Raw genomic sequence first — 24,041 nt, forward strand, 5'->3', positions numbered from 1 at the left:
CTCTCCCCCTAAACATGCTGCTGCCTGCACACATTACGCACCTCCTCCACGGCAGCAGGCTGTGGGTCCGTGCGTAATCCAGCCTTCCAGGGCTTCCATTCAGCCCTTTCGAGGCGAGCCCCCCATGGGTTGCTCCGGAGAACGCTCTGGACCACGCAACAGCGGAGAGGGCTCTGACCTGGCTCGTTTCCATGGCAACCGCAGCACGACAGATGCAGGTACGCCCACTCTCAGAGTGGCAGCGTCTATGTTCAATGGACAGCTGGATGAGCAAACTGATAAACAGAGGCTACACACTGCAGTTTGCCTCCCCACCCCCGCAGTTCAACGGGATACTGGAAACCATCCTGTCATCCCGGACAGACTGCCTCGCGCTCCAATCGGAGCTGCAGGAACTCCTGACGAAAGCTGCTATTTCCAGGGTTCCCAGAGGAGAGGAAAATCAGGGATTTTACTCCCGTTATTTTCTGGTTCCGAAAAAGATGGGGGGAGTGAGACCCATTCTCGATTTATCTCTGTTCAACAAATCAATAATGGAGAGACCATTTCACATGCTGATGATCAAGAGAGTGCTGGAATGTGTTCACCAGGGCGACTGGTTCACTTCCATAGATCTGAAGGACGCATATTTCCACGTCTCCGTCATCCCGAAACACAGGAAATTCCTACGCTTCTCATTCCAGGGAATACAATACCAGTACAACCGACTGCCGTACGGTTACTCCCTGGCCCCTCGCACTTTCTCCAGATGTGTGGAGACAGCTCTGGAGCCGTTACGCAGGACGGGAATGCAGGTGCTATTTTACCTGGACAACCTGCTTTTGCTGACTCGCTCCAGGGAAGAAGCCGATCTACAAACAGCGAGACTGGTGTCCCATCTGGCGAGTTTGGGCTTCACAATAAACTGGAAAAAGAGCTCCCCTCTCCCCCCCAGCTTGTCATATATCTGGGAGTGGAATTAAATTCAGTCAGCATGAGAGCTCGGCTCCCGCAGCAGAGAGCGGAGGCGCTGACGGCTCTCCTACGCCGCATCATGCCTCACAATGTTGTGACAGCTCTTTCAATCATGCAGCTGCTGGGCATGATGTCAGCGGGTCATGTGGTGGTTCCCCTGGGGCTTCTCTACATGAGACGGCTGCAGCGGTGGTTCATCCGCCTGCGCATCGATCCTGTGCGCCAACGGAGGCGCATGGTGTCCGTTCCTCCGTCCGTGGATCCCGATCTGGCTCACTGGAAAAATCCCTGCGTCCTGTCAGCGGGGGTTCCTCTGGGCAGAGCTGCGTCACATATCTCAGTGTTCACAGACGCCTCTCTCTCGGGATGGGGGGGGGGGGGGGGGGACGTGTCTGTCGCAGGTGGTGGGAGGACAGTGGCCAGCTCACGTCTCTCCACATAAACGCGCTAGAGCTTCTCACTGTGTTGAAAGTGATACAGCATTTCGCCCCGCTGCTGCAGAATCAACACGTGCTGATTCGAACAGACAACATAGCGACAGCAGCTTACATAAATCGCCAGGGAGGAGTATGCTTGGCGCAGCTTCTGAACATAGCCAGACAGCTGCTGCGCTGGGCGCACACACACTTACGCTCTATCAGAGCAGCGTATATACCTGGCGAGTTGAACAGAGGGGCGGACATTATGTTGAGGGGGGGCCCTCGTCAGGGGGACTGGAGTCTTCATCCCTAATTGGTCTGTTCGCCGCACGCGGAAACACTTGGTGCGCTCTCTGGTTCGCCCTGAGCGCGCGAGAATGCTCCTTTATGCCTTCCCTCCAGTCCCGCTCATCCCTCAGTTCCTGGACCGAGTGCAGGAAGAGCGGCTGTCAGCGATAGCCCCGGAGCGCACGGGCACATCATGGTTTCCATGCCTGCAGCAGCTGGTGTCAGGCCGGCCGTGGGAACTTCCATGGCGCGGGGACGCACTGTCCCAGGCGGGGGGAGCAATCAGGAATTACCCGGTGATAGGCCAGCGTCTGTGGGCCTGGCCACTGAACGGGAACGCTTAGAGAGGCAGGGCCTCTCTCAGGAGGTGGTACGCACTATTCAGGACGCGAGAGCCGCGTCTACCAGAGCGTCCTACACAGCAAAATGGACAGCTTTCCAGCGCTGGTGCGTGGAGAGGAGTTTAGATCCCACTGCGTGCTCCCTGCCTCACGTGCTCTCATACCTACAGCTACTGGTGAACAGGAGCTTGGCTTTCAGCACGATTAAAACTTATGCCGCTGCTATTTCATCTTGTCACTAGGGTTTCAGTGACAGTTCGGTGTTTAGCCGTTCCCTGCTAAAACGTTTCCTGAGGGGGGTGAGGAGACTCCAGCCGGTGTCACGCTCTCTGGCTCCTCAGTGGGATTTGGCGCTGGTTTTACGCGCATTGGTTAAAGCTCCATTCCAACCTTTAAATCAGGTTCCGCTTAAGTTTTCGTCAGCAAAGACAGCCCTACTTTTGGCTCTGACTTCTGCGAAAAGAGTCAGTGATTTATCTGCTCTTTCTGTGGCTCCATCATGTCTCAGGATACAGGGAGATGGCAGCTCAGCTATCCTGCGTCCAAACCCGGCTTTCACGCCTAAAAGTATCACTAGCTCGTTCAGATCGAGAGTGATAACTCTGGAGGGGTTCTTTCCCCCTCCCCACAAGTCTGTGGAGGAGGCCACGTCTCATCTTCTCTGCCCGGTACGTGCGCTGGCCATTTATGTTGAGCGCACGGCTGTGTATAATAGGGGCTAATAGGGGAGAGCTGCCACAATTGTAACGTTTTTCACTTTTCACTCTATTACTCATCGTTTTACCTACATATGTAATATTTTCAGGCAAAGCACCAAGACCTCTGCTATCATAAACCACTTAAAGTTTTTCAATTGATAAAACAGGTCTTGAGTAATAAAACTGAAAGCAGACTCTGTCCGATGTTACAACTGAAGCGCGTTTGAGTGAGTCTTAATTGTAACAGCAGGAGTTACAATTGTAACACTGCTAAAAAGTAGCATTGAACTCATTGTTTTCAGGTCAAATCAATTATATTTCATTCAGGCAACTGTTTAACATTTCTTTCATACCAAGAATGTGATAAGAATGTATCAAAAATATTGTATATTACTAAAACTTACCGACTTTGACTGATGGAGTTGTAAAAATGTTATACAACCTTAATTTGATTTAGAATATAATTGAATGACAGCTGACGGAACACAGAATATTGGCAAATATGGAGCATGAGTCCCATTCATACCAGACTGACCCCTGCAGGGTCAAATATGTAGCATCCCAAATGACTTATTTTTTCTATGCTATAGAAAAACAGTCTTTTTGTATTTTTTTTTTATTGCAAAAACTCTTGACTTAAAATGTCAGTTGCATAAAGAAGTGCATTCAAGGTGCACCCAAAATAGGCTACAATAACATTTGCCTACAGACAGAACCAAATAGGTTAGCCTATTACATTTCAAGGTAGGACTAGGCTTACATCTCAGTGCAAAGAACATCATAATATGTGTAGTTCAGCATCTAGTGCATTTTTTAAAAGGTAAAACTGCAACAATAGGCTACCAATTTAAAAGTAAAACTGACCTTGGTGGCGTAAAGAACATGCCACACAGAACAAAGTACACAAACACAGCATCCAGAAATATTAAAAGATAAGATACACCTTTATTGATCCCACAACTGAGAAATTCCAGTGTTACAGCAGTCAAGGGGAAAGAGTCAGATTAAAGATTAAAAAGATTAAAGATTAAAAAAATGTGTTCACATTAAAACATTTGCTAGGCTATGAGGCACAGAACAAAGTTAAAATCAGCCAACAACTTACACAACAAAACCAACACAACAGAACATTTCCCCCATACACATTTTATAGTCTTTGGCCACTCTTCGCACAGACAGCCCCCCTTTTAACACCTCATCTGAGGCTGCCTTAAGCACATCAGCTGATATCAAGCCCCTTTTTCTGGTCCTTTGTGGGGACATTCTGTAAAACAAACAAAAAAGCAAACAAAAAGCAGAATTATTTGAGCTGCGCTTGCAAATTTCTGCCGTCGTCTCAAATGTAACGTGTTAAAACGATGCAAACTAGTGACGAACATATACATACAGACACCCAAGCGGATTTTAACTCTGTAACATTAAATAAAAAATCTGTAGTCAAAAAATACTGTGGGAGTGAATTTTTACTACTTTTTTTTTTTACTACTCTACTTTGTGGAAAACCAGCTTCTCCGCGGATATCGTGTCAAGGTTGTAACGTGGATGTTACAACCTTGACACGTTACATTCAAGGCGGCTCTCCCCTAAATAACATAAAATAAACAAAGTTAACGAATGAAATGAATGAAGTTAACAAATGAATCACTTGGCCATAATATTGCTGTGGAGTATGAGAATGTTGCTGACCGACTGCGGTCCCAATCCCGTGCGTCTCTCTTCCAAGATGCGCCCACAGACACTAAAGACCCACTCTGAAGGTGCACTGAAGGGGATACTGAAGATGAAATGCGCCAGCTTTGAGAGCGCTGGGAAGTAGAGGGCTCAGTGCACCTTCAGACCTTGTTTGAGCTTCTTTTCCACAACATTTGTTAACTCCATCCTGTCGCTATAGGCTACATCCCGATCTCGCAGTGTTTGTTTTAGCCGCCCGATCCCGCCCGCAGCAAAGTTCAAACCCCCAATCCCAATGCAGCCCTCTACTATGAAGCTTTTGGTGGGTGCACAGTTAAGAGCACAGTTAAGAGTGTTTCCCAGATGAGCTCTTAATGCCTTTCTTAGGATCGCTCTTAAGATCGCTCTGTAAGAAGCTCTTAACAGGAGCTGTCCACTACCGCGGTGCTGAAACTAAATTGATCGATGTCAGGCAAATCGATCACCCACCACTTGATCAGCGCATAAGTCACACAAAGCGCTGCTACCTGACGCACTAATTCCCTGCTGCTCGTGTGTATGTGTGTTCTAATAATTTTGATGAAAAACTAAGGCGATAAATATTTGTTAATGACCTATTTTCATGACGAAAACAAGACTACAACTAAATAAGAAGTAGTCTTGGTAAGAGAATCATGAGGAAATGTATTATATTTAAACAAAAATATGAAAGACGGACGCAAGGACAAATGAACTTAAAAGGATAGTGCACCCAAAAATGAAAATTCAGCCATTATCTACTCACCCATATGCCGAGGGAGGCTCAGGTGAAGTTTTAGAGTCCTCACATCCCGTGTGGAGATCCAAGGGGAGAGGGGGTAGCAGCACAACTCCACCTAATGCAGACTGGGCGCCCCAGATTAAAGCGTGCAAAAAACACATAATTGAAATCACAAAATATCTCCATACTGCTCGTCCGTAGTGATCCAAGTGTCCTGAAGCCCCGACATAAAAAGTTGATTGGAAAAACGTCATTTGAACTCTGTTTTTAGCCTCATTGTAGCCTGTAGCTCTAACTGCCTCTGTTTACACCGAGCTCATGTGTGCACGCTTGCGCCAGTGAAAGCACGTGAACACACATGAAGGCGGTGCCCATGTCTCACAGTCTCGCTCATATGGGTGAGTAGGTAATGGCTGAATTTTCATTTTTGGGTGCACTATCCCTTTAAGGACCTGCATTGTATCCTGACCACATTGTATCCTACTTGCAGTCATCAACGTTGTGTCTCTGCTAATGATCATCTTAACATGACCAGTTCACGGAAGGACAAAATTAACAGATTTATGGACTATATTAATCTGAGAATCAGACAAAACGCCAGGTACAAACTATGAAAACACACAGGCAGCACACTGACAGTTTTAAAAGAGTTAATGTGACATGTATGTGCGGATGTGTGGAGATACTAAGTTGATGAGGAGTTGTATCTCAGCACAGGACAGCCAGTACTTCATTTGGACAGCCCGGTCTGACAGCACGTTGAGTAGGCTGAAGTGCTGACGCACAAATGCATTTACATATACGGTTTGGCTTTGCGCGCGGCAACGCTGTTGGTTAGCAGCGAGAATATACTGTAAAGCAGCCATGGTATCTCACACGTGTGATGTGGCAATGCCTTTATGTAGAGTAGCAGGTGGAGCGTCCCTTGATTCCAGGTTCCAGCTGAGCTCAGTTACACTTGTCAGTCGCCTGATATCTGTGAAATGTTGCAGGTTTGGAGGGTGGATGTGTTTCTGTTGTGCCCTGATGCATTTTTTGGGTGCAGTAAACTATCACATATGTGCATGCAGATGTGGGATATGTGTGGACAAATTATGATAAATGATTGTCAGAATGATTCATTTTATTTGTGTGCCTGATGTGCAAAGCACATACAGGAACACACTTGTTATTCCTCATACCATACCCATACCATTCCATACTTTATTATTATTATTATATTATTTCGGTGTGTAACTTGTGCCACAGCTTTGAGCGCACAAATGGTCTTCGTAAAACATATATATTCAAGATTCAAAGTGTTTATTGTCATATGCACAGTAAGGACACGTGTTTCCCTGCAGAATGAAATTCATTCTTTTCTGTCACCAATTAATGCTAAACAATATAAATCTGAAGTATAAAATTGATCAAAATACATACAGTGCGCACTGTTTTAATATGTCCTTGCTTAGTGTAATATCAATTTGCCTGGCGCGGTTAAATCTGTGAGTGTTTGGTCGCTAAGAAGACTGTTAAGAGTGGGTCAGCTCGATCTTACAACTCCTTCTCAGTGAAAGATCTTCTTAAGATAAGTGCGAATCTGGGAAACGTGTTTCTCTTTCATGGGAGGCTTAAGAGCGTTCTTAAGAAGCTCTTAGCTCTAAGATCTCTTTAACTGAATCTGAGTTGTCCTGAGGAAATTCACAGAAGTTGGATCAGCCTGTGATCTGATTTTTCCACTTTGATTTTGGATATGATTCTCACTCCAGTCCTAAATGAGTTAATGATTTTGGTTTCCATGGATTGTTCTTACATTATTTTGTTCTCAATAAGTTACACTATGTAATCAATAAAGATTTTCAAATGGTATATTTCATTCATTGAGATCTGGGATGTGTGTTCCCTTTATTTTTTTGAGCAGTGTAGTTAGTTAGAATTTGTGTGTTTTGGTTTTGCTTTGCTCCCTTTATTATAAATATATTTTTGAAATTATATCTGCTGTGTGTTTAATATTGCACAAGAATGATTGAATCGTCAACCTCTGCTATGTCAAGAATTATCAAAATTCTAAATTGATAATTTAGTGAACTTTTTGAGACTGATAACATTAACTGGCTATCATTTTTCCTTTTTTGGGAATGGTGCCCCACAGGGTGATTTAATGTAAACTGCATAACATTATTTAGCATAATTAATAATTATTATTAATAATTATTAATTATTTCAGATAGCCAATTTAATACTTTAATTGGAGATCTATTACGAGGTCAGGCCCATGTTAAGACTTAAGTCCCATCAAATGGTGCCCCCATGTAAAAACATAGCACGTGTCTAGATCACAACATTTTGGTGTCCCCGTGTGACACATAGTATTGTTATAGATTTCCAACAAATAGTATCTCTGCTGCCCACAGATCCAGAGGGACAAAGAAAAAGCAATTTTCACACAGCTGTTCCCAAAGAGAGATATATTACCTAATACTAGGGGTGTAATGGTACACAAAAATCTCGGTTCGGTACGTACCTCGGTACACAAGTCACGGTTCGTTTTTTTTCGGTACAGTAATGAAAAAAATACACAACTATTAAATATCTTTTACTTATTGGTAACCTTATTAAAACATACCACCACAGCAGTTAACTCTTTTTACACAATTTTTGAATGAAACAAACATATATAAAATCCTGCCTTTTCACATTGTTTGAATGAAAATAGAAATATAAAAGTGAAAAATAAAATCCTGCTGTTTTTTTAACACATTTTTTGAATGAAAAATATAAATACACATTTCTGCTTTAACAGTTTTACTCAATTAAAATAAAAAGTATAGTGCAGCTGGTCAGCTTTAAAGCCTGCTCAGATTCAGTTTTACTAGGAACTTACTTAGCTTTCCCACTTTGTTAAAGTGCAGTAAAAAAAACATGCTTATATCTAAAGTGCAGCTTAAACAATTTTACTCAACTCCAATGGCGTTGGTTATTTCTTTAGCGCGATGGTCAGGGAAACGCTCTTTCTTTTTAAACGACGACGATATCGTAGTTTGCACCAGATTGCTCTTGCTAGTCGTGCCGGTTAACGTTCAAACTCGGGTGGTGTTGCTTTAGATGCATTAGCATGTTAGACGTGTTTCCAAGTACATACCCGACCGCTGTTCTGCAGTGTCGGCACACTGCTTTTGTCTTGTCTTGTCTTCGTATTTTACCCTGAAACCAAAGTGTTCCCAAACGGAGGACTTAAGGTTTGCGGATGGGTCTTCAGGTTCGTCAGGCTCACTTGCCATGTTGTCAAAATGCGAGAATGCGCTGCACAAAGTGAAAGCGGAGATTTACGGTCGGACTCGGTCCGTCACTCAATTATGTCTGTCGGGGAACTAGATATTTTAAATGGTTTGGCTCGCAAAAATGGAATTAAAATAAAACAAAATAAAATAAAATAATGTCCTGCGCCCAATAATTCGGTACAGGGTCGTGCCGAACCGAAAGTTGCGTACCGAACGGTTCGACACAAATACATGTACCGTTACGGCCCTACCTAATACCAGTCTATATAACGATGTCTGTAACTGATTGTCTGTAAAACAAAATGTTTGATTGAACTAATAGCCTGTTGTGTTGTGGAGTACATTATACGCGGCCTCGTTTTACTGTCAGCATTTATATTAGGCTAACTGCTAAATCCATGACATGAGTAATCAATCACATAGAAATGTGAATTCATATGTGATTACGACCAGTCTCTGCTTTGTTCTGGTGGTGGGTTAGCCAAAGTTGCCCACGGGTTACATTTGTAACAGGAAACCGATGGAATTGGGAGTCGGCGATGTTTTTATTCCCACAGCTGGGGAAATCACAAGTTCGCACCATTTTGGTTTTTCTCTGTTTACACATACATACTAACAAAACACATGTACTTTTTTGTAGCTTAAAACCTTTTGGTTACGTGTCCCTCTTATATCTTCAGAACTACCTTTTCTCTGGTAAGCTATGGGCCATTTCTCAGAGCAGGAGGCTTGTTGACAGTAGTGACACCGTCACATCAGAGCTACAGATGGTCAGCGTTTCACACAACTTCATGTCCAAAAACCCAAACTATCACTTTAAGTAACCAGGTCATAATCTCTGGAAATAAACAATGCTGTTGAGTTTTTTAAATGTATTTTTCTTTTTTTCTTTTTGGTGCTTTGAGCACCACAAGCCAAGTGCCATCTAGTTTCTAGAAGGCAGACATCTCTACGGCTGACATCTTAAACACTCAGCAACTCACACCAAAACTATCTAGACTGATGATAAGAACTACACGTAAAAGGAAAAATATATTTTTTTGATTAGGGGTTGACTTGCTCCTTCAAGACTCAAAAATACATCCAGAATGAAAACAAAGTGTGAGTTTACTACATCAACACTTTGAATCAACGTTACAGTAGGTCAAGTTGTCGAGTACAGCAGGGTTAAGTGTAGTTTTTTTAGCCTACCGCCTAAGTCTGACCTAGAAAAACTAAAGACTAGGACAAGGGCCAGATTTTCTATGAGAATGTTGTGCAGTGTGTGTTAAGGTTTTCATTGAGTTTGTGGTTGCAATCTGTGCATATTCAGTACCTGACTTACAGAGAAAGCAGCAGGTCATAACACAGGCAGCAGCTTGACTGATCCTGTTATTGACCTCCAGATGCACTCTCTGAATGAAGAAGAGATCAGTGAGTGCAGTTCAGCACATCACCAAACTGAGATAAGAAATGGTAATGTAGTGATCTTGATTACAAAAAACTTCACTTTGACCATGATTCTGCTACACCTGTTGGGCAGCAGCTGAGAGTGAAGCAGATGGAGAGGGTGTTGTACATTTTAAATTTAGTGTTAAAACATTTTTACATAAAAAAGAAGACTAGGGAAAAAAAGTAATTGGAGAGAAACAAGAGTAAATTATATGTAGATAGTGTGAACGGATGGTTATTGTAACCCAGGTTCTCTGAGTTCTCTCCAGCATACATATTCCATATGGACGGGGACTGACCCCCATGGGGACAGCTGACGTCGATTCTCTTTAAGACACACCACCTGTGGTGGCTATGCAGTGATTAGCCAGCCGTGGCTATATAAGCCATCATGTTTCTGAGCGGCCTTTTAGCTGGAGAGATAGTCTCTCCACTCAGAGAACCTGGGTTACAAAGAAACCATCTCTCCACCCTACATATTCTATATGTACGGGGACTCTGTAAGACACACCACGAGGAAACCAAGCAGACACAGCTGCTCCTGCGGTAGTGTGAAAAGGCAGTTAATTTCGAATGAGACGTCACCGCCACCAGAATGTACACCCATATGCTCAGAAAGGAGAACTATTTACAAAAACATGCTATTTACACACCCATCACCCGGTGCAACACGCTACCAAGTCTTAGCTGACACCGCAAGATGCTAAGGCCAGCCCTGAATGAGTGGAAGCTACCTAGCCTGATGGATACGGGGCTAGCTACAAAGGGGACCCCTGCCGTGCAGAACCAAGCACCCTCTCAGCAAATGAGGTGCCGGCTGCAACATTTATGCAGTAGAACCTAGTAAAGGTTGAAGGAGTCAACCGAGAGGCTGCCCTACAAATTTCTAACAGAGAAGCCCCTCGCCATAAGGCCCATGATGTGGCCATAACCATAGTTGGCCTGCCGGACTTCTCATACGCCTTCTGGATTGCATCCAGAATCCAGTGGGAGAGTCTCAACTTGGAGACTGGTTGCCCGAGGCAGCTAGATTTAAAGCTGACAAAAAGCTGGTCCGTCTTCCTATGGATCCCTGTCCGCTGAAGATACACTGTCAGAGCCCTGACGGGACACAACAGGGACTGGCTATCCCGTGCTGCTTCACCATCCTGAGGAGAGTGGAAAGGGAGCAGCTCAAAGGGCTGACCAGTATGGGATTCGGACCATACCTTAGGGTGAAATGCAGGGTTTGGATGCAACAACACCCCAGCACCACCAGGCAAAAGGCGACAGGATTCTTCATGGACTGAAAGGGCATGGAGTTCGCCTATTCTTTTAGCTGACACGATTGCAAGCAAGAGTGCAGTCTTTAAGGAAAGCTATTTCAGCTCCACTTCCTCCAGGGGCCTTCTTCGGCGTGGTGTAACCCTACGGGCCCCTTTGAGGAAATGAGCAATGATGTCGCAACACTCTTCAGTTTCCGAGATCAAACCCGAACTGCCTTTATGGTTGCTACCATGCCCCTCAAGGTTGAAGGTGACTTGCCCATCTCCAACATGTCCTGAAGGAACTGGAGGATGGTATGGGCCATGCAAGAGAGGTGGTCAGCCTGCCTCGAGTAGCACCATTCTTGAAACACTCCCCAACGATACGAATATGCAGCTCTGGTTGATGGAGACTTACAGGAGGGGTGCAATGTCCGAGAACCAAATCATCTGGGGCCAGTTGGGGGCCACCAGAATGAGACTCACTTCTTCGAGAAGATCAAGCACTTGTCGGTAGTCCAATATTTTCACAGCGAAAAAAAATTATAAAGTTACACTAAAATTATGTATAACAGAGTTTTCATACAGCTTTGCACACACATTACTGTTGGATGGATTACTCGCGAATGCAGGCTCACACAGAAATGCCACGCATATCACATGAAAGTGCAGGAGCAGAACTTTCCAGTGATACCACACACATCATTGTGCTGTCATCCCATCACGCTATAAATACAGATCAAGTGTCTACAAAATAAAAACCTGACAAATTTCTTTACAATCCATTATACAGATCTTGTTATCAGTCACTTCATATAGTGAGGAATATCGTATCTTACCACGTCTTAGGCTTGCGTGTGTTTCTCCATGTCTATCCACATTTGTAGTCCGACTTTCAAGATGCATATATCTCCATATTGTCCAGTTGACACTCAAACTTTGTATGACAAAACCAGCGCACCTTTGCGCACCCTTACAACTGCAGCCTAATTATGCATGCCTGACAGGGCAGTAGTCACCATATACATTAAGGGGGACACGTGCCCCCCCACCAATGCCCAAAATGTATATATATATAGTATATATAACTGAAACTGAAAAACAAATATTATCTTGGAGGACATCATTGCGCTTGGTTGACTATTTTTCTATTATCTTAGATGTAAATATTGCATGTTTCTTTCAGATAAAACACATTTTTGACTTGTGAATGAGTCAATGGAATTTCTTGTAATAATGAAAAAATACTGGCAATCATGTCCGCCTGACACAAACCACATGTTTTGGACAACTGTGAAGTGACAGAATGTCCCACCATCATGGTTCTTATATTCCCAGATTCCAGAGAGTCCTCCCTCTTCAGATATGGCAAAATATGTCTTTTTCCAACTTGCTGTGGTGAGATACATGTCAAAATGTAAGAATTTAGTCATACAGATTTGTTTTTTTTCACTGATATAGAAATACATAGGAGGAAATGTAATGATGGCAAATCTGGTTAGCCCAGATTGTCCTGAAAAAAACAAGATATAGCATGTGTATGTAGCCTTTATAATGACTGTGATATGAGCTTAAAAGTAAAGGCAGTAAAAATACCCCAAAAAGGCCTAGGGCCCATAGAGTTAAACAGGCTCGTTACTCATTACTTCATGTGTGTTCATTACATTTTCCGTGGCGGACGTGACACAGTCACGCAGTGACGTGCAATTGAACAGACGTAAACAACAATGGCGGCGGCCGATGACAGTCCAGGCGTGGGGTTTCTCTCATGGAAATATGCTCATTATTTTTCCATCCTCGCTGTAAAGGACAAGAATAATGTCGTGGTGAGCTGTAGTCTATGTGGGGGTTCGAAAACTCTATCCACATCGAAGACTAGCAATTCCAATCTTCTGAAACATCTTCAGAAACAACACGCCTCTACCAAGCTAGTCGAAAAATACCCTGAAGCTAACACCGGTGAAGCTAACGTTAGCTCCGCTAACGATAATAACCAAGGAGGAGCCACTCCAGCCAAACAACGAAAGCTTGATTTTACAAAGCCTGCTGCACAGTCTGTAACCCAGACACAACTAAACAGACTGATTGCAAGGTGTGTTGTCAATAGTGTCAAATGTCTGAGACACAGTTGTTTAATATTTGCACTGCAAGAAGTGTGCTGCACTTGATTTGAAGGCTACAATAAATGTGCCTATCAACAGTTTCAAAACATACTGTATGTTGTGTTTTGCTGTTCCACTGCTTCATGTAGCGATACTGGGTACAATGATCAAATTTGACAGTTGTCCTTTCCCACATTATGCCACAGCAACCCAAAAATAATGTGTGCATTAAGAGAATTGAGAGTAAAAAAAAAATGCAAAAGTTACTTTCCTAGTACCTAGTGACTTTGAAAGTAATGAGTAACTTAAAAGTAACTGAGTTACTTTTGAGAGAAGTAACTAGTAACTGTAACTAAGTACTAATCTGCTTCCACCAGCGGAGAGCCAAGCACAGACAGCGTGTCACCAGCACTCTGACATGCAGGTCTCTCTGGGAACATAGTCCCAGACCCAGAAGGCAGCGCTGGACTGGGCGCATGTTCAAGAGGGCCAGAGTCGGAGGCATAACCTCTAGGTTACACCTGCTCCGAGACGAAACTGGGAGAGGCAAGCACTGAGAATGGCCTGTCTCCCTGCTGTCAGAGAGAGAGTACCTGCTCTGGCATCCTAACAAATGCCCAGGAACTCTGTCACCTGTGAGGGCTGCAACCTGCTCTTCTTGTTGCTGAGGCGCAGACCTAGGTGCTTCAAGTGCTGCAGTACCGGGGTCACATCGGGGGCACATATCAGCCAGTCGTTGAGATAGTTGAGGATGCAAAGACCTTCCCGCCTCAAGGGAGCAAGGACTGTGTCCATGCACCTCGTAAATGTGCAAGGGGCCAGAGATATTCCGAATAGGAGGACACAGAACTCAAAGGTTTTGCCCTCGAAAGCAAACCTGAGGAAGCGTCTGTTTCCATCCCAAATCTAGATCTGAAAATACGTGTCCTCTAGGTCGATATTTGCGAACCGGTCACCTTGGAGGATGGCCTGCCGTACCCTTGGCACAGTCAGCATTTTGCAGCGTAGAGGCCTCAAAAACTTGTTGAGCCCCCTTAAATCCAATATCGCTCTCAGTCTTGGGATAAGGAAGTAGCATGAGTAGAACCCAGCCTGCTGGTTGTTGTTGTTTAGTGGAGGAGGGTGCAGAAATTATAGGTGATAACCCTGCGTCATGGTGAAAATTACCCAGGGATCCCCCACAAGAGTCTCCCAGGACAGATGTCTCCCAGAGAGACAGCCTGGGGAGGCTGTGTTCCGAAGGCTGTCAGGACTGAGGAGGGGCCTGGGGGGCCCCAGCCTCACCTCTTGAACCGACCACGTTTGGTCTGACCCTGCCGGTTGGCCTCCAACCGGGCCTTAAGGTCACCTGGGTGCACAGAAGCTGACTGGGTTGGCCCGACTAGTGACGGCTTGGCTGGAGCATACCTAACATCTTTTGAGCGCTACAGCATGCATCTTGGGCTTGCTGGATCATCTTATTGGCATCTGGTCCAAACATGGCAGACGGACCGACTGGTAGCCTGAGCAGACAGGCCTGATCATCCCCCTGTAGCCGAGACTGACACAGCCAGAGGTGGCGTCTCACCATCCAGAAGGAGTCCATAGCTCTGCCAGTAACCACAGCCTGCTCCTTCATCAGTTGAGGACACTCGCTGCATTTTGGCTGCAGGGTTGGAGTCTCCCTGCTCTAACTGATTTGCCAGCTGACACTGATACAGGGGTAGAACGGCTCCTGTATTAACCAGCTGCCCTTGGATTGTCATGGCTCCATACAGTCAAGCAAGCATGGCATCCATCATCTTTGTATTCTTGCTGGGGCAGCTTGGTTTTCCCAATACTGACTTTGTGGGGGATACCAAGGCCCCCAGAGATTGGTCCATGGGAGGTGGCGGCCCACAGCCGATCCTCTTGCGAATGTTCACACATGCTAGCCTTCTACACAGCCCTGATCAGTGATGGGCTTCAGCGGGTTTGGCGAATTGTTTAAGTACCAGTTCATCTAAATTAGAGAAGAAGAGGTATGGAAAAGGAGCGTGGCTTGCCCTCCTGCACCTCATCAAATCAGGAGGCCTGACCCTGCTCAGCTGGCATTTCAATGTCCAAAGCCCGAGCAGTCCAACGGATTACATGCTGGTAGAAGCTCTTGCTCCCCCTCTACCTGCTGTGCCTCCACACACCTCTGACCTGGAGGCAGGTCTTCCCCCTTTGAGCTATATCCCAAAATGTCCACGTCAACGTCCTCTGACGAGGGACTCTGGATAAACCTCCTCCTGCACTTCTGAGGTAGGGTTGGGGGGTGGGGCTGTCACTGTGGCTGTCGATGAGGGCTTTGATCCCCCATCTGCATTTCTTATGATATGGGAAAGTGATTCAGAATCCTCCCTTTGTATGAGGTCATTCCAGACCACAATCCTTTGCCGCTTTGCCTTCTGCCCCTGTCCAGTGACAGAGGCTGGGTGTTTGCAAGGGAACACTAGAACTCTAGCCTCCCTAACCCTGGCAGGTAGAATAAAACAATTCATGCAGGATGACGGATCTTGGGCGGCCATGTGTGCATGGTCCAGCCCCAAACAATGCACACACTGATCATGACCATCTCACATAGGCATAGTTACCCCACAGCCCAAACAATTATGTCCTCTGCCAGACATCCCTGTTTCATCTTAACAAATAACTATTTCAGTTTGAAATGGCCTGTGTATGTGGCACTAATCACTCTCTATACACAAGGGAATTCAGTGGGGGTACCGGCTCAATACTATGTTCCTGCAATACCAGAGGCTGCAGTTTCAGGACCGCACTTCTGGGACCGTAGATTTTCATGACAGCGCCATCTAATGAATTGGATGACCGTAAGCTGCAGTTTCAGGACTGCATTTCTAGGACCCTAGTTTTAAAGGTTTATTCCACCCAAACATTACTTTGTTTAAGCACTTATAGTTTTCAAGGTTTATTCCACCCAACCCCTAGTCTTAAAGGTTTATTCCACCCAAATACTAATTTGGCTAAGTACTTATATAATTTAACTTGGGCAATTTCTGTAAGTAGAGTATTTAACAAATACAGAATCATATGCTATGACCTTTGCCGATCAAAAAATAGATATTTGAATGGTTGGAGAGACGGAAGACACAACTTTTCACAACAACATTTTTCACACACACACACACACACACACACTAGGGCAAGTGAGAGATTATCTCCTGGTTACATCATCAACTCAAGTGATGTCACTGCTGATGACTCAGAGGTCCCCGGGATGGATGGTGGAGGACACAGGTGTTGAAGCTGGGCTGGTGGAGGGTGTAGGAGCTGGGTTGATGGAGGTTATGGCAGGGTGCTTCATCTTGCAAAAGGACAGGTGTTTTATGAAGCCTGGCTTGCATAACAGCATTGAATGGCAGTACATGCAGTGGTAATGCCATTGTGGTCCAAATTTAACCCACATCTGTGAATGGTATACCCTAAAACATGATAAAAATAGAATATCATTCAAAAGTAAATTATGCATTGAACATGGAATTGAAAATAACATTCAGGATGCTTTTAAAGCATAGGTAAATTGTACTTTAATTTTGTTTTGCTGAGGGAATGTTTGTAAACTTTACCTTCATGGAGAACTGCCTACTTGAAATGGCTCTCTAAATGGATTTTCACTGTGCTCAACTTTGTTGGTTGAAACAAAGTTGAGCTGCAGAAGGGGCATTGAAAATCGTTGCAGCATGAGCTGCATCTTTCCACTTCAGGCAACGATGTACCAATTTGGATTGTTACATGCATCTTCAAAAAGAGAAAGCCTAATTAGTCAAAATTAATAATTTAGATAATTTCACATAAATGACGCCTAAGCATAGTGGTGGAATTTTATATAGGCTATACAGTACATGACATAATCAAACACTTGGTGTAAGCCTGCAGACTGACTATTAAAAATGCCAAATGTCTCATACAAATTACATACACATACATACACTCATCTCATACAGTTACAAATTGATGTCAAAATGAAGAGAATGGTTGATAACACATATTGTGGGTAAACAGGTATCTGTCTTGGGCAATAATGTAATCATCGTAAAATACAATTAATACAAAGTAGACAGAAGTAAAAATAAAACTCATCAAACCATTGTGGCTTGTGTTTTCACTGTTTCAACTATAATCGACTGTGGTTTGGTCGAAATAAACTTTTAATTTACACTTTAACTTAAACGCATTTTACGATTGAGTTTGGCGGGTTTTACAAGCGCGATATATGGGCTCTTTCTAGTTAAAATGAATGAAGGAAAAAAGGATCTTGCTTTTTAACAAAATGTCTACTCACACTTCAGCTAGCAAACAATAACTTTGTAATTTTTGTAACAGAAAACAATACTTAATTAACATTTAGTACTCACTCTCATGTCATCCATCTTTCGAGACATCCCACTCAGAAATGCTGTCAGTGGTTATCCAATTCCGTAACGATAGGTGGCGCTGTCGCGAAAATCAAGGGTCCTAGAAATGCGATCCCAGAAGTGTGGTCCTGAAACTGCAGCCTCCAGTATTGTAGGAATCCCCTTGCTTCGTGGCACTAATCACCCCTCATACAAACAAAACGCTTGACGCTAAGTTTAGGCAGGCTGTAGGTTTACCGTACTTGCTAGCACTCTTATTTTCTTTTTTCTTTTTTTTTTTTGTTTTTGCAACCGAAGTACACTCTCTTGCTTCCCCCTACTAGGTCAGGTTTCACGAGGAGCTATTGTGGCACGAGCTGGTGCTGCCATCAGTAGCCTACACACAACACTTCGGCCGCGTGGAGAGCAATCAGCTGTGAATTGCGTGTCCTCCTGTTTCTTACGACTAGGTCGGATTTTACAGGAGGCAATGCCCAGCCGCTTCATCCAACTAGGTCGGATTACGCGGCGGACAATGGCCACGGGTCAGCAAACCGATGATGCGAGCCAACACGCTTTCACCAGCTCATGCCATGCAGACATCGCAGTGGTTCTGAGAGGGGCTCAAAGACCAGCTCTCTTACTCACCAAGTAAGTGGACAGTAATGCTGATGTCTTGACACGCACATCTTTGCTGCTTGCTTCCGTGAAAATCAAAGAATCAATGAGGCCATGCAGTGGGTGGCTTATATAGCCACAGCTGGCCAATCAGTGCATGGCCACCACAGGTGGTGTGTCATACAGAGTATCCACGTCAGCTGTCCCCGTGGGGGTCAGTCCCCGTACATATGGAATATGTAGGCTGGAGAGATCTCCACACGATAGAGAACAACAGTTTCTAAGAGTGATCTTTTTTCCACATAATTTTTTGTCAGTGATGCATTTCTAAGTCTCCTCTTGTACATAGACAATGACACAGAGGAACCCATTAAATGTACATTTTCGTTCCACAAGATGACATGATATTTGATAGAAAATTGACCATGGGATGTGTTATACAAAGGAATGTGAAAACTCTTAGCCTGTCTAGTATGGTAATTATGGAATTGTTAATTGTTGAAAACTAAAAGAAAATCTAAACCGATAGGGTAAATTTGTATTTTTATATTTGCTGTTAAAACAAATAAACAGGTTTGAAAAATGTTAATGTCAGAAATTTAGTGCACTTGTTATAATAGCTTTCTTGGCCATGGCACATGTGCAAATGCATACACCCCCAGGGGTGGATCATCTTGCGGGGCCAGGGAGAACCACAGCGTGCAGTGGGTGTTGTGTAGGAGGCAAATGAATACACTTCCAATTTCCCAAACCAAATCCGGAGCTGCCTCTCTACTACTCCTCAACATGAGGTAAGCACCCCTGTTTTCCAGTCCTGAAACATGAAGAGCCTTGAGAGACAAGTGCTCTGAGGCCCACAGCCACAGGCTCTTGGCCATCCTCAACAGGGCAGCAGACCGAACTCTGCCCTGCCTATTGCTGTAGGCCACCACGGTGCAGTTGTCTGTGCTCACCAACATGCGCTTTAAAACAAGGCCCTTAGCTTAAGGAGGCTGATGTGTCGGGCCTCCGTTAGAAGCCACACACCACCTACCACTCTCCTCTGGCAGGTTTCACCCCAGCAATTTTCCCAGTACAGGAACGAAGGCTTGCAAACTAACTGCATTGGTGCCGCATGTGCAGTTGCCCCAACGGTACCACAGGGTGCATGAGTACCCAACTGCAGGCAAGATGGCGGACAAGGGCGCCGCCATATATTCAGTCCATACCAGAAGTCTTTATTCCAGATATCCATATCAATCTCAGAAGTAGAAAAAAAACAAAGAAAAAAAATGCAAAAACAGTAAAATAATTTATTTGTTTGGTCTATAAAATGTAAGAAAATGGTATAAAATGTCAACCACTGTTTGCCAAATCCCAAGATGCAACCTAAAATGTCTTGTTTTGTCCCAAACAAATATCATTAAACATTACTGTTACATGTAGAAGTATATGATCTCAAACAGATACTTCTCATCAGCATACCATGGAAATGAACTGCATTTTACGTATGGTTTTTCAGGTGCCTCTGGATCGCACTCTCATTTGTGGTTTTAAATTTGGGGCAGAGAGGACACCCAAACTCAGATGGTGAAAGGGTTGTGTGACTGACACAGATATCAGTCAACACTGATATCTGGAAAACATACTGAACATCACCCATATTTTACCGATCTAAAGGACTCATGGTGGAGGAGGCACTACAGCTATTTATGTATCCATATGTATGTGTATTAAGTGCTCTGATGCATTACTAAAACATAATACAAATGTATTTTTTGCAGACACCCGGGGCTATGTATACGTTATTTATCTGACCCGGTTAACCCTCTGGGGTTGCTTGTATATGACATGAGACGACTCTCGTTGCTATTTTAAGAATATCTCCGGAAAAAAAAGATGTACAGAACTTGATTGAGCAGTACAGGGATGAGGTTATACAAGCATTAATACACAAGGAGACCAGGCGAACCAAAAATTAGAAAAAAATGGCTTGTGTGCAGTGAGTGTTTGCATGTTTTACACCACAACACACCAAAAAGCAGAGGAACACATTTTAACCCCGCTGCAAACTACACATCTAAATTAACCAACACATCAAGCGAGGGCAGTAATAGTCCCTGCCCAACATTAACACTCTTTACACACAGACATTGATTAAAGGGAGCACAACAGACCTTGAGCAGCTAATGTTAAGTTAATACCAATCATGTCCTCGTTTTTACACAACAAATGTAGCTAAACCCACCATCCGGTGGTAGTAATTTGTGCATGCCGAGATTCCCCATGTAGACGTCCCCCTAATTATTCGATACATTACGTAGAATTGCATCTTAGACAACATAACACAGGTGTTAAAAGATAATGAAGATGGCGATGCGTGTAAACGCAGTGGCTTGGTACTCTAAGCTAGTGCCAGGTACTAGCTAGTACTGCTAGTGCTGAATACCAAACAGAATTTCATTGTACAATGACAATAAAGTTGTGTAATTCTAATAATTAAAAGGCTCGTTCCCTTACCATTCTTTCTCTTACTCGTGCGTGTATTGTTCGTATTCTTCTCTTCGTCTTTGTCTTCATCTTCATCTTCTCCATCGTCGTCGTCTTCTTCTTCTTCTTCTTCAGCGAATAATACACAGACCAATTTCCTCTGTGACTTCTGGTAGGGATTTGATGTAAAATGGCGGCGCCTTTCCGGTATGGAATAATATACACGAAGAAGACCAACTTCCGGTAAGGACTGTGGATATCCATCCCATCCCTTGTCTGCCATCTTGTCTGCAGTTGGGTCCCTCTCACAGGATGGGTCACTGACATGAATCCAAGTGCCTGCATCATGGTCAAAGCTGTCATTGTCACGCAGGGCCATCGGTTTGTGTTCACTTGTCTTTGAGGACTTGGAGCCTTATTTAGATGGTCTAAAACGCAAAGCGCTAGGTGTGCGGCGCATGGGCGTGTCCCAGTCACTTGCTAGTTAGACAGCGCGTTTTCAGCCATGGCGGAGAGTCTAAAAGGGTTTGACTTATTCTGTGAATTAGTCATGGGTGTGTTTTGGGCGTATCATTCAATAAGCCAATCAGAGTGTCACCTCTCATTCCCTTTAAAAGAGGCGTGATTGGAGCGCACGGCGGAGAGCTAGTTAGATGGCGGACCTACCAACTGGAAAGAGTGAGCGTTTTACAGCTGAGGAGATGATAAATGTATCTCTATATCGACTGTCCCGTCACATCAGATCAAAGGGGATTGGCACCATTTGGCACGCGTAATGGAAACCCAACCTGATTTGATTAACACAGCTGCAAATTAATAAGTTCACATCCCTCTCAGCCAACCACAAACAGCCACTGCTTCAGATAGGGAGTATATATTCAGCATCTGTCATCTTAGAAAAGCCAAAAGAAAAGAAACAGAGTGAGACTGTGAGAGAGAAAGAGAACGCGCGCATGAGAGAAACGCTGTCAACAAATTGTAGATTATTCAATTTATTTTATTTTAACCTGGGAGGTTAGAGAGCCCAGCTCCCTCTCCAGCATCCTGAACCCCCCCGCCTGAAGGTGCAGGAAGATGCAGGGAAAAAAAACGGTAGAAACCTCAGGAAGAGCAACTGAGGAGGGATCCCTCTTCCAGGACGGACAGACATGCAATAGATGTCGTACAGAACAGATCAGATCATTTGTAATTTTAACTAGTGCTGTCTCAGTGCTATGATGCACTCTAATTCCTGACTAAAATTCCTCAAATAAATTATTATCGTGGAGAAAGTCACACAGCTGGTCTGCGACTATTTTTTCGAGGATTTTTGAAAGAAAGGGAAGATTAGATATTGGTCTATATTTGTAACACCTCTGGATTACAGCTACCTTAAAAGACTGTGGTACATAGCCTGTTAATAAAGATATATTGATCATGTGTAATATGTACATGTTAACTAAAGGTAAGACTTCCTTAAGTAGCCTAGTTGGGATGGGGTCTAAGAGACACATTGATGAAGAGAAGCAATCTAAACATATATCAGGTCTTACAGCTGTGTTTGAGGGCAGATAGGTACTGTCTGAGGACAAGAGGTCATGAATTTTGCCTCTAATAGTTAGAATTTTGTCATTAAAAAAGCTCATAAAATCACTGCTGCTAAAGTCTAAAGGAATACAAGGCTCATTAGGCTGACTTTCTGTCAGCCTGGCTACAGTGCAGAAAAGAAACCTGGGGTTGTTTATTTTCTTCTATTAATGATGAGTAATAGTTTGCTCTGGCATTACGGAGGGCCCTCCTATTCTTCTTGAGGCCCTGACATGATCCACAACTACTGGCTAAAGAAACTAACTGCACTCCATGAATGCCTGGCTGCACAAATGAACCAGCTGCTGATGGATGGGACCCATCCAAAGTGGTTGACCCATGGATCCCCAGAAGGGCACGGTCCTGTCCAGCTACCGCCCAATAACCTGCCCCTGTAGAACATGGAAGCTCCTGTCAGGCATCATAGCGGCTAGGATAAATAGGCACATGGCCTAATACATGAGCAAGGCCCAGAAGGGAATTGGTAGTAACACCACGGTAGCCAAGCACCAGCCACTGGTTGATCAGTCACCCAAGACTACAAGACCAGGCAGACCAACCTGTGCACCGCTTGGATTGACTACAAAATGCCTACAACCAGGAGCGATTCTAGGATCAGAGGTTTAGGGGTGCTGAGTACCCAGAGAGCTGCCCGGCCAGGCAAGATAAATTTCACTGTTTTGTACATTTTAACGCAATTTCATTGCGTTAAAATTTCATTCATTTGTGAAAGAAAAGCACAACACTTTTTGGGAAAGTCTGACTAAACCATCAAATCTGATAAAGTTTATTTAAATCCTGAGCCACAGCAAAAGAAGAATGGATTGGAATCATAAAAGAAACATCGTAACCCTAATTTCTAGGGGAGGATAACTCATTTTGATACAGCAGCTCCTCAACATACACATAAACAGTATGTATATTTCTGGAGTAAACCAGCCCCCTATAGTGAGTACCAAAAATGGACCTTGGACTTATTTTTTGGACTTGAAATGCAATGCACAACATGTAACATTAACACATTAACAGTAATTGACTTTTTCAATGTTTGTCTCTGCTTTTTTCCTTCTTGTCTGTATTATATAATACAAATACATAAATAAAACACTTCCAAAAAGAAAAGTGCTTGAAATCTACAAAATAATAATAATAAATACACATAATAGGAGTTATAATATTAATGGGCATCCAGTCAGTTAGCTAGTCAGTAGCACCTTGGCTTTAATATTAACACATGCACATGACACAACAGCTAGCTTCTCTCATTCCAATTCAGAGGACAGTGGTACTGACCACCTGTAATGTTTCCTAGCTAGAAAAAACGTCAGCTAACTCCTACCTAACAACATAAACAGTAACCTACGATTAAATGCAGCAAAAATGAGGACTGGTAATGATAATAATGTGTTGGTACTGAGTGGTAGAAGTTAAGAATTGTGCCACATATCCTGGTCCCACAGCGCATTGCTCTGTGCAGATTGAGCGCTCAGAGCCCGAGTCGGGGAAAGGTGGGAGGGATGGGGTGGATCAAACCATTTTTGAGGCAAGGGGGGTGCTGCTGTATTTTTGTTGTTAAAATATTACGTTGCAACCAAGTACTGTATAGTTTTGACACTTTTCTAGCTTGTTAAAAAGGGACATACAGTAAAAAAAAAATAAATAAAATAAAAAAAAATCTCTCAAATTTTAGGGGTGCTGGGATTCAATTTAGGGGTGCTTCAGCACCCCCAAAAATGGTCTAGAAACGCCTATGCCTACAACTCAATGCCACACATGATACAGGAATGCTTGGAAATGTACAGCATCAACAGGACACTGAGAGCCTTCATCAAGAACTCAATGGGGCTGTGGAAAACATC

The 24,041-nt window shown here is 43.9% G+C and overlaps 1 protein-coding gene across 7 annotated transcripts in view; it reads left to right on the forward strand.

The window, feature by feature from the left end:
- Positions 1–24,041, forward strand: part of cacna1ba (calcium channel, voltage-dependent, N type, alpha 1B subunit, a) — a 775,969-nt gene that overhangs the window by 669,418 nt on the left and 82,510 nt on the right. Inside the window, exon 42 of one of the 7 annotated variants that reach the window (XR_013492059.1) lies at positions 18,000–18,180. The exons of the other annotated variants lie outside the window; for them this stretch is intronic. The gene's annotated coding sequence lies outside the window, so the exon portion shown is untranslated. The remainder of the gene's footprint in view (positions 1–17,999; positions 18,181–24,041) is intronic. 7 annotated transcript variants of the gene reach the window in all.

This window comes from Epinephelus lanceolatus, chromosome 9, assembly GCF_041903045.1.
Source record: "Epinephelus lanceolatus isolate andai-2023 chromosome 9, ASM4190304v1, whole genome shotgun sequence".
In the NCBI taxonomy this organism is placed as follows: domain Eukaryota; kingdom Metazoa; phylum Chordata; class Actinopteri; order Perciformes; family Serranidae; genus Epinephelus; species Epinephelus lanceolatus.